This window comes from Dufourea novaeangliae, unplaced genomic scaffold (assembly GCF_001272555.1).
Source record: "Dufourea novaeangliae isolate 0120121106 unplaced genomic scaffold, ASM127255v1 scaffold329, whole genome shotgun sequence".
Taxonomy (NCBI): Eukaryota; Metazoa; Arthropoda; class Insecta; order Hymenoptera; family Halictidae; genus Dufourea; species Dufourea novaeangliae.
The window spans coordinates 78187-94810 of NW_015374214.1; positions in this window are offsets into that span (position 1 = coordinate 78187).

Below are 16624 nucleotides of genomic sequence, written 5' to 3' on the forward strand. Positions count from 1 at the left end.
AGGAACATAAAAATTTGAGGAACATACAAATGCTCATAAATGTTAGATCTATAAAGAGAGAAAACTTCAATCGCACAATACTAACAATAGCATTTATACACCGTGCACATTAATAGTGTCATAAAAAAAAGTAGTGTTTACAAAGCCATTATAAATAACAGTGATACATGTTTTCATATTTGGTGACAAAACTTTTTAAGACAAGTCAGTAAATATCGCAAAGTATAAAGCTATATTTAAGTAATATAAGGGTAGAAGAATAGGCATATTTCATAAAATTATTTTGCCTTTTCAAGAAAGGTCGTAATATTAAAACACTTTTCTTATTTAACCAGAGACCCAATTACACAAGTGGTTATAAAATTTGTCTGGATCATTTACTTTAAAAACATACCCAAACAGCACATAACGCCTTGAAAACGCCCGTTTTACGACTATTTTATGTCTGAAGCGTCTTTACGCAGTCATTAAGCCGTCTTAAGCTGTCTATGTGCTATCTGGGTACTTGGCACTGAATGCCAGTAAATTATAAAATTAATTGAATTAATAAGGATAACTTTGTTAAATAGTAGAATTTTATAAAAATGTTTATTTATATTAAAAAGTAGAATTGTATACATATATATTATAAGTTTTTCTCGAATATAAGTTAGTTGCTTACAATAATAAATATATGAGAAAGTGAGGAGACATTTTTTACTTTCATACGAAAAATTGAAATTAAATATAAAAATGATCAAATAGCTTTTGATTACAGTAATAAGATCAATAAGAAGAAAAATTATATATGTCAATGTGTATTATGAAATTGTTATTTTTATGCAAGATAGGAGAATGAAGTTATGTAAATACGTTTTTACACAAACCGATAATTTCATAATTATTTTATATATGTACTGTGCATATTTTAATATTATTTCATTCGTATAACGCTACTATAACGAAAATGAAAGTTCATATTAATACATTACTGATGGGAGATTTTTAGAAACGTACTTCATTTTAGAAGAGCCTTAACCATATTTTTATAGCATTTGTCCTAAACAAAGTTTTTAGTTTCCTAATTTATCTCCGTTGTGAGATAAATAATTCTATTCTAACAGTTGCGTTATAAAATTAATTATATTCTGAAGTATAATGATATGCCTAATGTAAGTCCCTGTTAGTGTATTAATATGTATAATTAATTATAACCTTAATTTTTGTTATAAATATTTGTTACCTGCAAGGAACTAATTTAATTGTACAAGATGGTGTTCTATCCAATTGTACGGACCTTGATATTACACTTCTAAAAAAACATTGTAAATGCTCGAGCATTCTGCTTTTGCATTAATTTTTTTAGAATAATCGTCTCACAAAGCTTTTGCTTGTGCTTATTTTTTATAAACATAAGATCACATGAATATTAATAATTTATTTGTAAATCATTTTGAAATGTACATACGACCGATTCTATCAAGTATAAAAATTCAAGAAATAAGTGGTCGTGATAATTTTATTGCATTTCTACTGCATGATTTTAACGATATATTTACTTCTTAATTTGTACTGTAACATTATAAAGCTACATAACAAATTGTATGTCATCTTTAATATACCTTCCTTGAATCTGTAAGTCTACAAGTATATAAGGAAAGTAACCACTTTTAAATTCTGGGATTTTTAATGTTTCAAACATAATGAAAGTATTTATATTCTTTATATTTCAAAGAATCTTCCTGTAGGAGCTGCATGAAAATAATTTTATTACTGGTTGTTTTTGTAAAATGTTACTGCTAATATGTACAAGACCTTGCGATTATTGACTGATTGTTTATCTACGATTATTGTCCAGGCATCATCCCCACCAGTGGGGGGGGGGAACCCGGCAAGCGCATACTTTGTTGCCCCGGCGTGCCGTGCCCCGAGCAGTGATGCCAGAATCGTGGAACTTGGTTCCACCACCATAACGTCCCCCGGCATCCCCCACTTGAGTCCACAGTTTCTGCCATGCAAGCATACTTCGCTTCTATCCGTGTGAGCTGACTGTCGGGTGTTCCGTAAGAATCTACGTTATCGACGCGACTCCCAGCAACCTGAGCGCGTGCGCAGAAATCATGAGACCCTGTTCGAATTTCGCTACGACAGTTTTACTTTATATTTTTAATTATTCTGTAACTTCGCTTTGCAACCCCTTTGTAAAATAAAAGATTGAAAAATATCGATTTGCGAAACATTTCAAAAAAAGGGGTTGCATTTTTCCCTCTTCCATAGTTAAATTTTATATTATGTATGTATTATGTTATATGTACACAAATTATTCTTACAATTAGATGTTACCGTTATTGTAAGTATTGCAGTACATAAATATAAAAATATTAGTAGAAGATTCCATCAGATCAAAATATTGCTTTTTAAATATACATAGCTATAGACATATATATGTATAATGCTGAAAATAGTAGAAATTATGTCGTGTTTGGAGTTATTTTCATCAGGACAATGTTCTCAATTGATTTGTAACGACACTCGCATAACAATGCATTGAACTGAGTAAAAATTTGAATTTTTATTCATGCATGATTCATTCTGTGTGCTGTTTACTTTATAGCCCTAGGGTCGGGCTGTCGCCGATGGCACAGGGGTTACGGGGAGAGGCGGGTGCGGTGGAAAGCGCTACGATACCCGTACAGGCTTCGGTAACCGAGACTTGATTTCAGCTGTGACATTTTTCCCTGTGGTCTTGTGGAAGGAACAGTTTTGGACTTTGCTAGGCCTTCGTACAGTTATATGCCTTTTGACTATTTTCATGAAACAGCGATGTATTTAAAACTTTATATCTTGGAAAATATTTATCGTATCGAGTTCGGTCTTCGATTATTTTAATGTAGAAGGATTGTTCTTCTATAATGATTGTTTTGTTGTATGAAAAATTGATTTTTTAATACTGAAAATTGTAAACAAATTCTTTCGTCGCGATTATTTCCGTGTAGGCAAGTGATGTTCAAAATTTAAAAAAATATTCTCAAAAGAATTTGTTCACAATTTTTAGTATTGAAAAATCAATTTTTCATACAACAAAACAATCATTATAGAAGAACAATCCTTCTACATTAAAGTAATCGAAGAACGAACTCGATACGATAAATATTTTCCAAGATATAAATTTGTAAATACATCGTGGGTTTATGAAAATAATCACAAATAGTAAACATCAGCAGATTGTATTTTTTAAATAAATACGAGAACAGAAAAATGATGACTTAAATCCCCTCTAATTTCACGTGGACTCTATTTCACGGATACATATTGTCTTCTATATGTATACAGATATTATACCAGCAAATGGGATTTGTATAGAACGCGACGATATTTCAGGTAATTAACCACCCGGCCAGTTACACCTAATAAAAGATTTGATTCCGAGAATTGATCGCGACGGTCGGATGGTCCCGCAGGGGGGAAAGTTCCGCGAGAGTAGCGGTTTACTATGACATTGTTCTGCGTCACGACTGTCGCGAGGGGCTGAACGTTGCTTTGAAACGGTTGAAAAGTATGCATTGTATGACATGTTTTTTATATAAAAGGTGTATGGTTTGAAAGGATACATTATGTAGTGCATATCATTTTCTTGTAGATGGAGGTGTTTCGGATATTTTCAAGTCAATTTCATTATTTTAAAAGTGTTGAATTCTTAGTAAAAAAGGATTGACTTTTTTTAGCTTCAAATTGCAATGCAATGGATATGCATTTCTTATACTTACTTTACATTTTCAGCGACGGATATATATTTTTATCAACAAAAAAAGATAAGTTTCCAATAATATTTCCATTTTATCCTGTGCTAATGTATTTATTATTAGAATGATTTGTATGTGTTTATTTTTTTTCCGATATAAAACGACTGTACAGCATCGTATCTACATGGAGCAGATGCAACAGTTGTCAGAAGCGCAAATAATTTAATCTAATGGGACTTTGCTACGAATGTTTTTATATTTATGTACTGCAATAGTAACATCTAATTGTAAGAATAATTTGTGTACAAAAAATATGCATGTATATAATATTGAATTTAAATATTGAAGAGAAAAAAAGTTTATCTCCCTTTTTTTAAGTGCTTCGCAAATTAAAATTATAAATCAATTTGGGGGAGGGGCATTTTCCTGATAAAAAAAATATATCACTTGCTCGATTCTGACATAACCGGACTTCTGGCGACAAATTCTGTCGAGGCTATCTGAGCTCGGTTTCGGCGAAAGGTCTATACATATAGCTATATAAGTCTACGAAGCCCAGGCCCAGCAACGTTCGAAACTTTCACAGCCGAAACCAAGATTTTGTACGAGTAGCGCTTTCGGCTGTACCTTCCTCTCCCCGCATGCCAACATGCCATCAGCGATCGACCCTAGGACTATAAAATAAAGAGGGGACACGGAATGATTTCTGCGCACGCGTTCAGGTTTTTGGGAGTCATGTCGGTAACGTAGATTCTTACGGAACACACGACGGCCAGCTCACACGGGTAGAAGCAAAATATGCTTGTGTGGCAGAAACTGTGGAATAAAGTGGGGGACGCCGGGACGTCGTGGCGGTGGAACCAAATTTCACGATTCTGGCATCACTGCCCCCGACACTCGGCACGGCACACATCTTAGAATAGTTTGAGAATTGAACGCTGTCCATAAGCAGAGGACGCTACATGCAGTCTTCAAATTAGGTGTCGGTAATACATGTATACAGTAGACATTCGTTTCTCGCACTAGTCAGGGCTGTAGCGGGTCAGAATTCCAGGAACCGTGCAGGAAGCAGACGCCAGTTACCCGAGCGCTTTCCCCACCACTTGGCCATTCAGTCGTGCGACGCAGCTACTATATATAGGGTGGGCTGGATATGCGTACTTTACGGTTACATTAATTATCTCCGTTATTTTTAGAGATATCAGAAAAGTTTATTCACAGAAGTTGTTCAGTATGAAGAAGGCTATTACTAAGCAGTAACAAGTTTTTCGTAGGTGGAGTATTTTCTAAGTTTTTAAAGTTAATTATGTTATTTTTATTAATGATATTGAAATATTATGGACTGAAATACTTTAATTACATAAATCGATTCTTCCAAACATTTTGCGTAATAAAGTATTAAGGTATTATGTAAAAAAGGTAATAATTCGTGACATATTTTAGTAGCAAATTTCTAGCTTGGTCAGCATCTGTTACCCATTATGTGTGATCCGCGAGACAAGAAGCATTCAAATTACCACCAATATTCATTGCACCAATAAAAACATTATTAAAACAGTATTATACACGCTGCGCTTTCCGTGATGAAATATGCGAGTTAAACGCGACACCGTATGTTTTTCGGCCTGGTCGTGCTGGACGACAGAGTAGGGTACGTGCGCGTGTGTGAGAAATACGTGTGAGAAGGGGCGTGGCTTTCGTACAGATAACGGTGGCGCGGGAAACGAATGTCTACTGTATGTACATATGATAGGTCTATTCTATACCTCGTCGGTGAGACATACGACCGTGATTCCTGTAGAATATAGCTAGTACCTGAGATGCTCGTCAGGCATCGCATGTGGTTCATTCTCAAAGATGGTAGCTCCCTATGATCACAGAATTTCTCGAACAGGATTGATCTTTGCAGACAAGCGAAGGGCACTAAGTTTGAATATTTGATCTAATAACGCATTAATAAACACGTTACTTTCTCTAAACATAGTAGTTGTAGTTTTTTGGTCCGTGTGACCTAGGATGACTTTATATCGTGGATAACGAATTCGTCACACAGGACACTATCAAACTATAGGGCAAAAAAATATAGTAAACGGAAGTGCAAAAATAACATAAGTGTTTAGAAATAAAGAAAAAAATTATGTAGTGTGTAAGAAATCCATTTTACGATTATAACATGGCAAAATATTATACATATAAGCCCTACAATGTTTGTACACACATATTACGTTTACAATGTAATTTTATCAATGTTTAAATAACATGAATTTTTATTAAATTTTGTTTTACTGTAATAACATTTATCCATTCTCAAGCACTATTCCTTGCCCCACCTGTAAAACGTCTGTGACAATGTGTGTATATCTATAAGACTTCTGGAAATCATCTTTAAACCGTGTGTAACGTATCTTTAATACATCTATAAGCCATATCTAACACGTCTATTAAAAATGTATATGAAAGTCTTAAAATGCTACAAGATGACTGTAACATATCTGTATTATCTACAAAGACGTCTCCTGAGACAGCTCCAACCTGTCTGTAAGATGGCTGGTTAGACCGTTTTAAGACATCTTCAAGACAACTCGTTTTTTCACAAGACGCGCTCAGACAGGTTCTAGATAGGCTGTTCACAGGATATTACCAGACATTTTCAAGACAGTCACAAGACATACGTGTGCTATCTGGGTACTGTATACACATATAAGTATGTTACAATGTTAAAGAAGAAATAGATTTGTGTTGTACATATGATATAAATGATTTATTAAATAGTTTAATTTACAAATTGAAATATGTTAGTCTTGTAAGTATGAAATGTATCACACTATGACCTTCGAATGATCTTAGGCTGAAAATTTCGTACGTAACTGGTTGAGGTGGAAGCTCACAGAAAATGAATTGCAAACACAAAATAAACGCCATAATCGCATTATTTATTATTTAAGTGAATGTTCAAAGTGTTGTCTTCCCATAGTGTGATATATTGTTGGATACGTTTTGATCTCCTCTTTGTAATGGCATACAAAAAAATAAGGCATTCCATTTAAAAAAAAACGTTACCATTAGAGAAATCTCAGAAGATATGACCTTGGGATGACCTTCAAACTCATAGCCTTATTTCCCCCCTACAATACACTAACTTTCTCCCGAACCATATTTTTGTACCATGGCAAATAAGATAATAATTAGGGGTGGCAGAGTAAGGCGGGACACCTTGTATACAGAGCAGTGGAATCATAAAACATTACACTTGGTGTCTTTAAGGAATCACCCCCACCACGGGAGTTTCCGGACCTGTGTATACGATCGTGGTTTCGACGCAGTGTTAACTCCATTTATGTAATTTTCATAAAGAGGACAAATAGGACTATATAGTAATTTTTTTCAAATTTTTCAACAGTGCCCCGCTACGATCAACCCTACTATTGTAAGATTGTCAGTTTCTAGTTAACTACTTTATATAAACACGATTCTTAATTCTAGCAATGTGCATGTGGAGATTCACTTCAATGACGTCGATATTGAAATGTTGAAGTATGTATTGAGTCAGCGTGTTATGAGTATGGTCATACTGTCGACTATGTGACATTCGAAGTACGATCTATTTTGTAAAATTAAATGTCCTACGTGCTCTATCTTGTATGAGATAGACCAAAAAATGAAAGCCCACTTTGATTGTAAGGTATGAAAGGTCAGTCCTCAACCTAGCTACTGGAGCAAAGCGTGTTTGCAGGCAGAACGTTCAAGGTCTTTCTAGTATATCTGATCACTAAATAAATATTACTAAAAAAATATCTACAGTGGAATAAAAGAATACGAGTCGTACAATTTACCCCAGATGTATGATTCACGAAACTTAACTTTTACCAATGCCTCACACCCTTAGTCTCTACTAAATTAACAAGTTGAATTTTTTTTTTTATTGAAAAAGTATAAATTTCCATGAAAGAAGTCTTAAAAAATGAAACTTTTGCTTATAAGATAAAATGTTATTGGATATTCTATATTGACGCAGAGTGATCTGTCAATTATTCTGTTTATCTGTCAAATATGATAGAACAGCTCTCAAGGTGTATTATACATACACTATCGAGGAACTAAGTAGTAAACAACCATGTGCCTTCCACTTCCATTATTAACCCCTCAAGCCGGTAGTTATGCACTGACAAATTTATGACACGAGCGATAATTCATTTACATGAATTCATTGTTTCGTAGTGATGTGTTTAAAGTTTCATAAAACGATAACTACTTGTCCAATTAACTTGAAATTTTTAAGACATAGGTATTAATAAAACACGATATATCAGTGTAATATATTTATATCTAACAAACAATGACTACGCCGTACGCGTGTACGTCGAACCGGTGGAAGAGATTAATCCCAAGGCACAAGGTGCGTAATCGGTTAAGGTTTCGGTTTCACCATGGAACGAACAAGAGTCATGGAAACGGTAGTTTTCCTATTTCTATTGGAGAAATCGGGAATTCTATGTGCATATATACCTGGGGCCCGACGCATAAAGTAAGGGCGCGTTTACTGCAAAAGGATTTCAGATACATACGCCGGAAGGATGTTTTATTACAGTTTTCATCCGCAGATTAGCCCTCTTTGGAACCATCGATACTCGATGCAGGGCTTTTATAGCCCCCCATAAAAGTATCTATTTGGTGTTTTCGACTGGACCGACTGGACGGAGCAACTTGTAGAAAAAGGTATCCCCCATGCATCCTTTGGAATTTCTTAATATACGTGAAACGTTGTTACGTCTCGGGGTCCAATTACGTACAGCTTGCCGACCTGAAGGCGTTCTTGTTGAATTTAAGACACTCTTCCATCCCTTTACACCTATTTTTATCTTCCCTTTTCTTTGATTCTGATTTCTAAAAAAAAAAAAGAAAACACTTTTTGATCTTTTTGTCACGGGTTAGCGGAGCCCTGAACCAGCTAGAACTTCAGTTTACACTTCCTCAGGGCCAATTTTGTACATTCCGGGCTGTAAATCATACACTATGTCTGGGTTAACTCACTAAGTACTGTTAAATATTTCGTAAGTGTGTGAAGATTGTTCGTATAGACGGGGACACTACATAGCGTATATAATTTTTCTGTAGGTCAAAAGTGCCCTTAGACCGATTTGAACTTGTGATACACCATTCGAAAGCTTACCAAGAAAAACCAATGTGTACGAAGTTTCATCCTTCTTTCTCGACCAGGAGGGTAGTAATAAAAAATATTCGGATTATGCGGTTTTTCTGGTAGATAGTACCTATTTACCGGGGCATGGGTTAGAGAATTATACTATGTATATTTTCAACAGTAATACTATTTATTGTAACTTAGTTACAAATTTAAAAAAATATATAATGAATGTAATAAAAAAACTTATGTAGTTGTACATACTTTGCGCGAGGCTCGAAGCACGTTCAAAAAACTTCACAACGGTTCCGTAGTCGGTACGCTTATTGTTAGCCACTCCACCAACAACGCTTTTGGAAGTTCGGTAAATATGTATTTTGGTATATAATGGATATAGCATAATTTTAATTAAGTTAATTCGACCTCTATAATTTATATGTATACATACTGTTTTACTGGATATGGAAATATTTAAAATCATATAATCTATGTACTTAACAAAGGAATTACAAAAATTCAAAGTGTAAGGTACTTTTGCACAAAAAAAACGTCAACAATATCAGCTTTTGATTTCTAAAACCACGACGCATCCTACTAAAAAATTTCCACAAAATTGAGGACAATACTTGTGATGATATGTCGTTACTGTAATTATGTAAATTTAATGTTTTTAAAAGTTCAATAAGAAAAAATGATTTTCCCAAACCGATAAACATTATCCATCAGATTTTTTACAGAATTTCTGCACGTCACTAAATAGGGAAAATAAAGGAAAAAATACATATATAATCCGAATCTTCTCTATAATGAGGACCCTACTACATACTACCCTCTTGGTCAAGATAGAGGGTTGATACTTCATACTCATCGGTATAATTACCAGTTGGTTTTTTAATCATAACTATTTAATAAACAACAACCGCCAAGTAAAACCTTGACAACACTACCCAGGGTGATGACTTTGACAAAATATTAAAAATCATCGAGATCAGAAGGTGGTACCCTTTTTTAACATTTACCAAAATAATTTCATACTTTGAAATGATTTGTTCGTAAGAATTGGTAGCTATACAAAACATAGGCGTAAAATTTAAGTACGTACCTACTAAAACATAATCTTCATTTCGGGTTATATAGACCCGAGGAGAAGAAAAGGGTTAAATCACGCGGTATCCCTGAGGATATTTGATTTCTTGCAAAGAAACAACACAATCATCGAATATATGTACATACGTATGTTAATTCTTTTCTTGATATCAATATTATTACCCAGATAGCACTGTGCATCCTAAGGACGTCCGTTTCATGTCCAGTTTATATCCGAATGTCCTACAACCATTTTGGACATCCCTAGGACGTTCTCAAGACTTAAATTTTGGATGGTTTCGTTTAGTATTTTTGCCTATGCCATTCCGTGCAAGGTGATGGAACCTCATGAACAAGGTGTCAGTCTTTAAAGAATCAATAGAGAAGTGTAACGACACTAGTGGTTTTTTGGAAAAACCTCAAGAAAGTTGAAAAAACATGTTTTTTCTTAAATTGTCTCTAACCAACACAGAATCAGAGTTTCACTGTGAAAATAGAAATAAACACAATGTTCTTGGAGATCATAATCCCCAGACATATATATTTTCATTATAATTCCTTATAAGCAATTTAACCTTTTATTGATTTTAACAGGAACTAACTAGATCTAATTTCTACTAAGTGCGGAAATCACAGGAAAGTTAATCTTGTATTTGTTAAACACAAATCAACCTAACCTAACTCCTGTCACCTTGCACAGAATGAAACCTAACCGCAATTTTAAACATTTGGCAAAGGTTTCTTATATGTCTTTTAAAACCTTACCATAGCGTTTTTAAAATCTCTTTATACGTTTCCAAAACGTACAGGGAATGTTACTTTGACACATTCGGGAAACGTTCTGAGAATGTTGACACAGGATGTCCTCAGGATGTTCCACTTTGTAAATAGGACCTCCTTCCTAGGACATTTAAAGATCTTAACGAGTATCCTACGGACGTACGTTCCGGACGTTCTGTACATTCGGAGGATGTCCCGAAAAGGTCCACATGTCCCTCCTACATCCTCGTTAAGATCTTTACATGTCATAGGAAGGTTCTATTTACAAAGTGGAACGTCTTGAGGACATCCTGTGTCAACATTCTCAGAACGTTTCCCGAATGTGTCAAAGTAACATTCCCTGTACGTTTTGGGAACATTTAAAGAGATTTTAAAAACGCTATGGTAATGTCTTAAAAAAGCCTTATAAGAAATGTTTCCTAAATGTATAAAATTGCAGTTAGGTTTCATTCTGTGCAAGGTAATAGGAGTTAGGTTATGTTGGTTTGTGTTTAACAAATAAAAGATTAACTTTTCTGCGATTTCTGCACTTAGTAGAAATTAGATCTAGTTAGTTTCTGTTAAAATAAATAAAAGGTTAAATTTCTTATAAGGAATTATAATGAAAATATATATGTCTGGGGATTATGATCTTCAAGATCATTGTGTTTATTTCTAATTTCACAGCAAAACTCTGATTCTATGTTGGTTAGAGACAGTTTAAGAAAAAACATGTTTTTTCAACTTTCTTGAGCTTTTTGCGCAAAACCACTAGTGTCGTTACACTTCTCTATTGATTCCTCAAAGACTGACACCTTGTTCATGAGGTTCCATCACCTTGCACGGAATGGCATAGGCAAAAATACTAAACGAAACCATCCAAAATTTAAGTCTTGAGAACATCCGTACGACTTTTGGGACGGACGTTTCCAGAACATCCGAAATTTAAGTCTTACGAACGTCGTAGGGATGTCCAAAATGGACGTAGACATTCGGATATAAACTGGACATGAAACGGCCGTCCTTAGGATGGACGGTGCTATCTAGGGTGTGTATGCGAATCCAATTGGTTCTATCCTCCTAAGCCCACTTTCTTTAACACAACCGTAGGATATTGGGCATACAATAGTTTTCATTGGCCGGCGCGATGACATTGACTAATCAAACCATACAGTACCGCTATGTACCTCTTCTGTAATATGAACTACAGCGAATACACAAAAGAAAAAGATTGGGTGTGGGTACACTCTGTGAATGTGCTGCTTACGACTTCAGACGTTAAACCTGTGACTACTGCAAGTAACTTTTAAGATTTGGAATTGTTACACATATGTATACCTAAGATGATTGTTCTTATATTATGATTTTTGTGCCTGATTCGATCATAAGAGAAAATAAATTTATTATTTATTTGTTTTTTTAATTTTGTAAAGTGAAGGTTAATGGTAATACAGCTATTTCAAATTACGTGCAGCATAACAAAATCGTTACTTTATGTCATTTTTCAATTAGACCAAAGTTTTAGTTACATTTCGTTCTTCATTATTACTGACAGTTTGAAATATAAAAGTTTCTTAGTTTCCCTACGATATTATGCAGTTTTATGTATTTATGTACCAGTTTCCAAAAGAATGTTGATGCAATTCCATTTAGCAGCCAAAATTCTTTTGACTAATTCATAAGACTATTGTACTGTATTGACTTTGTTATAATAAATGTAAACGAAGGACATCGATCAGTAGCTGAAACTATCATAGATAACATTAATACGTTTTGTTTTTTTCAAAATTGAGTTTATAGCACTTTAGTAAAAGAAACGATTCAGTTATTTGGTTGTCACTAATTCGTAGCGCAAAGGTTAGAAGATGAGGGGTTAGCACGCTATGTAATTCGATTGCATAGAAAAATTATCATTTGTATATCGAACGTTTCTTACCACTTAAACGTCGCGTCGCGTCGGTACGAACGATCGCGATCTCGACGACAGCTCGCGTAAAACAACCATTCCATTTCTTTTCATTCCCCTGTGTATGTAGTGGCGACTTTTCTATACGCTGTAATCGCCGTTGGCACGCGGTACCGCTAAAGTTCACCAAGTTGTTCTCCGATCGACGTTCAACGACTGTAGGACGTGGAGCGGGTAACTCGGTTGCGTGCAAGTAGCAGGGGTTGTTTTCGGGGGACGAAGAGGGGCTGGGGTCGGACATCGATCTGGTAGTTAAGTTCAGGGCTCCCACGGGACTCGTTGCCACCTTCGCCTCCTCTTGCTTTATTCGTGATTGTGTTTGTGTCTGCGGCCAGGATCGGTTACACAGCCTGGCCACTCACATAAACCGCATTACACCTTTTTATGCGTGTATTTATGTACAAACTAACGAGACCCATTCGAGCCACGTCGCGGAGACACTCTTCCGGGAAACTTTTACGGGAAAGGAATGGCGAACAAATCGCGGAAAGAGATCGTAACACTTTCACTCGGATCGTTCCACTATACATATAACTTTAATCGCTATTGCTCGTTAGATTTTACTAGAACCCATTATTGATATTTTATTAGTGATTCATGAGATTTTTGAACTATGAAAAGCATCCTAAAGAGAGATACGTTTATTATTCATGTAAAGAGCTTTAAAAAAGAAAATACTACAATCTCTCACTTGTTACGCTAGATATAGCATACCGACCCGGACCATTTCTATAACGTTTCTATATTTTAAAACAATAGAATGGTGAAGGTGACGGCTCTAGGAGAAAAAAGTATAAAGTTTCTACTAATAATTTTCATCCAGAACAACCTTACTTTGTTTAAAATAGCCGAGATACAAAGAACACAAATTTATTGTATGTTTCAGTATGCCTTACCCAGTGTGACAAGGACATTAGAAAATATGTTTTTTGTTGAACACAAAATCAAGGTAAGTATTGTCTTAATTAATAATATTTGTTGTAAATTGTAAAATTGAATTATCGAAAGTAAATGTGAAAAAGACTTAAAATAATATAGCTTTCCTACTTTATAGTGTAACAATAACACTACGCATTTGTACGAAAAGTAAATTTATTAAGGAGTTATTTGAATATAAATTAAATTAAAATTAAATATTCATAATCGTTTAATTTTTCAACGAAAAGTACATTTTTCCGACCTTTAGTAAATGTCCAGTTTCACTCATTTTTACTTTGTAAAATAATTATAGTTTTTGGAGCAAACGGTTAAATCGCCTATTTTTTCTGAAAATTCAACTCAAGAAATTGATGCGCTTGATTGCTGTTAATATGCTGTTAAATGCTCATAATTTATTTTAAACTGAAACTAGGTATAATACTTTGAAGAAAAAAAGGCATTTTTGTAAACTTTTCCAAAAATGTTTGCCTTTATTTTCAGCATATCTTTGATACTAACATACTCACGATATTCTAACTCACATAACCTTTTTCTCTGGTGGTTGAAGTATTGATATAAAAAGAAACGTTTAAAATGATGTATCTGACAAGTAAGAGCTGGCATTGGTGAAACGATACTGATGTTTAATGATACTGTTCATAATAATACCAACAATAGTACGTCTGGAATAGAGTTAGAAATTTATTTGTGTGGTAGTCATCGATTAAACATGAGAAGTTTTAATATAATTTCCAGTCAAATAAAAAAAGTAATTATTCCGTACAAAAAAACGTACATACAACACCTTTAACTACTGTTTCTATTCGTCATCTGCCATTCGAATAGAATTATGCTCATCAGTCGATAAATCTTCAATTCATGTTGAGATGTTTAATTGAGTTAAGTAAATTGGTCATGAAAAATTTGTGTAAAAAATCAGATGAGCGAGTAATTACAGCAAACTAACTACTTTGAACATATTGTGGTAGGTACAATTGTAAAATGTAGATATAATACACACATATATGTATACAGTGGTGGCCATATCTGTACATACGTATGTACCTAGGGATTTATCTACGCACAAGTTGTATTTGAATTTCCAAATGACATACATTTTCCTGAGAAGTTTACAAAACTACTGAAACCGTATTTTCATACAATTTGAATCTTGTTTTATTAAGCAACACAAATTTTTTATTCAGCAACAGTGTTTGAGCCGACAATTACTTACGTAAGTACATTTGAAAAATTTGTTTATTCTTTCTTATAGTTAATGTTAAATTATAGTTGTAAGATATTAATATATGGCCCCCACTGTACCTATATGTATAATAAATCATAATTGGTTGCTAGTATTAGAAGTATTTTAACTGTCTATTAAAAATCGATTAAAATGATACAACACTTGTGGTTTGGTTACTGGCCATTGTATTCTAACCTAAAACGAGTTTCATTAATAACTGTTTAATAAATTCTATAATTGATGTCTTTACGAAACATAATTACATAATTTTTGCACTTATTAGTAATATTGCCTTGAAGAACGTAATTTAATTATTAGTTTGTTTTATTTTTTTGAAGTGATTGATGGCTCATAGTAACCCGTAGATTAATTACAATTATTTGATTAGAAAGCGTTTATATAAAAATTTATAAATGCGTAATTGTTTGCTTGAAATCGAAGAGATTTTCTTCCGATTATTACTTTAAATATGTATTTATTTAAACTATTGTTTGACCAATACTACAATTCAAGAATTTTCTTCTCTTTTTGTAGATGTTTTATTAGGATTTTTAGCAATTACATAAAATTCATGAACAAAAATCTATCGCCCTGATATATGAAAATTAATTGAAAAAATTGTCAGCGAAATGTTAGCGTGTATACTCACCAGGTGAGAAACCGCGTACTTGCCAAGCGAGCGAGCACGAGCGAGCATTCACTCGTGCTCACAAGTGCTCGCCCGTGTTCAACTGAAAGGCTTGCCCTACGTCCACACTGGAACGAATTCATTTCTGTTCGCAATTGATCCGAACACCGACTACGAGCAGATTGTGAAGTAATGAATAGGATCCATTTCTGATGATGTTTATTTTTAAAATACGGATCGCCAAAATCCCATAAAACCGGGTAGGCTCTATGAGTGGAATTACTTTTGTCATTACACCATTCCATTTTGAATCACACACGGAATACAACGTTCCCGGGCGAGAGCAGCAACTAGATAGGTATAAAATACCCGCCAAGCAGTCGAATACAACGAATGACAGTCTACACCAGACGAGTATAAGCATGTCTTTCTTTTGAAGCCGCATAGATACCTACTCACCAAGGGAGGGAGCACGAGCGAGCAGGAACGAGCGAGCATTCTTACTTACTGCTCTTTTGGTATGTACCGCTCAGCGAGCGCGAGCGAGCGAGCAATACTGCAAAAGCAGTTTGTGCATTAGTCTAGAAAAATGTAAATCTGCGTCATCGTCTACAATCTACTAACAAGGACAGGACTCCAAATGTAACTCTCAGATTTCGTTTAAACCTTTTTCACTTAAAGTATAGACTATGCAACAAACAAACACTCTTGGGGTTCTGTCATATAGACCTTCGTTGTTGAGAAAATTAAGAATTAAGATTTTAGAGGGCAGGATGAGACATAATTTGAAGCAATGAAGACAAGAGCGGTGTAGCCGAGTCGGTTAATATGAATGACTTGCAATCTGGTCGTCGGCGGTTCGACTTTTGCCTACTATCGTTGGGTTTTTCTCACGTGAATTATTTTTTTTAATTCTTACGTGATTTATATTTCTATTATTTGTTAATATTCCATTGACATTATTCTGACGTAATAAAACATTTAAAAAGTTATATCTCATTTATTTATGAGTAAAATATGTCGGACAAACATGTGAGAAAAAAACCAACGGGGTAGCTGGCAGTCGAACCGCCGACCTAGAAAATCGAGTTTGTGCATAGTCTTTAAGTTTCTCACTTTAAGTGAGAAAAATTTGAACCAACTTTGAGGTTTACATTGG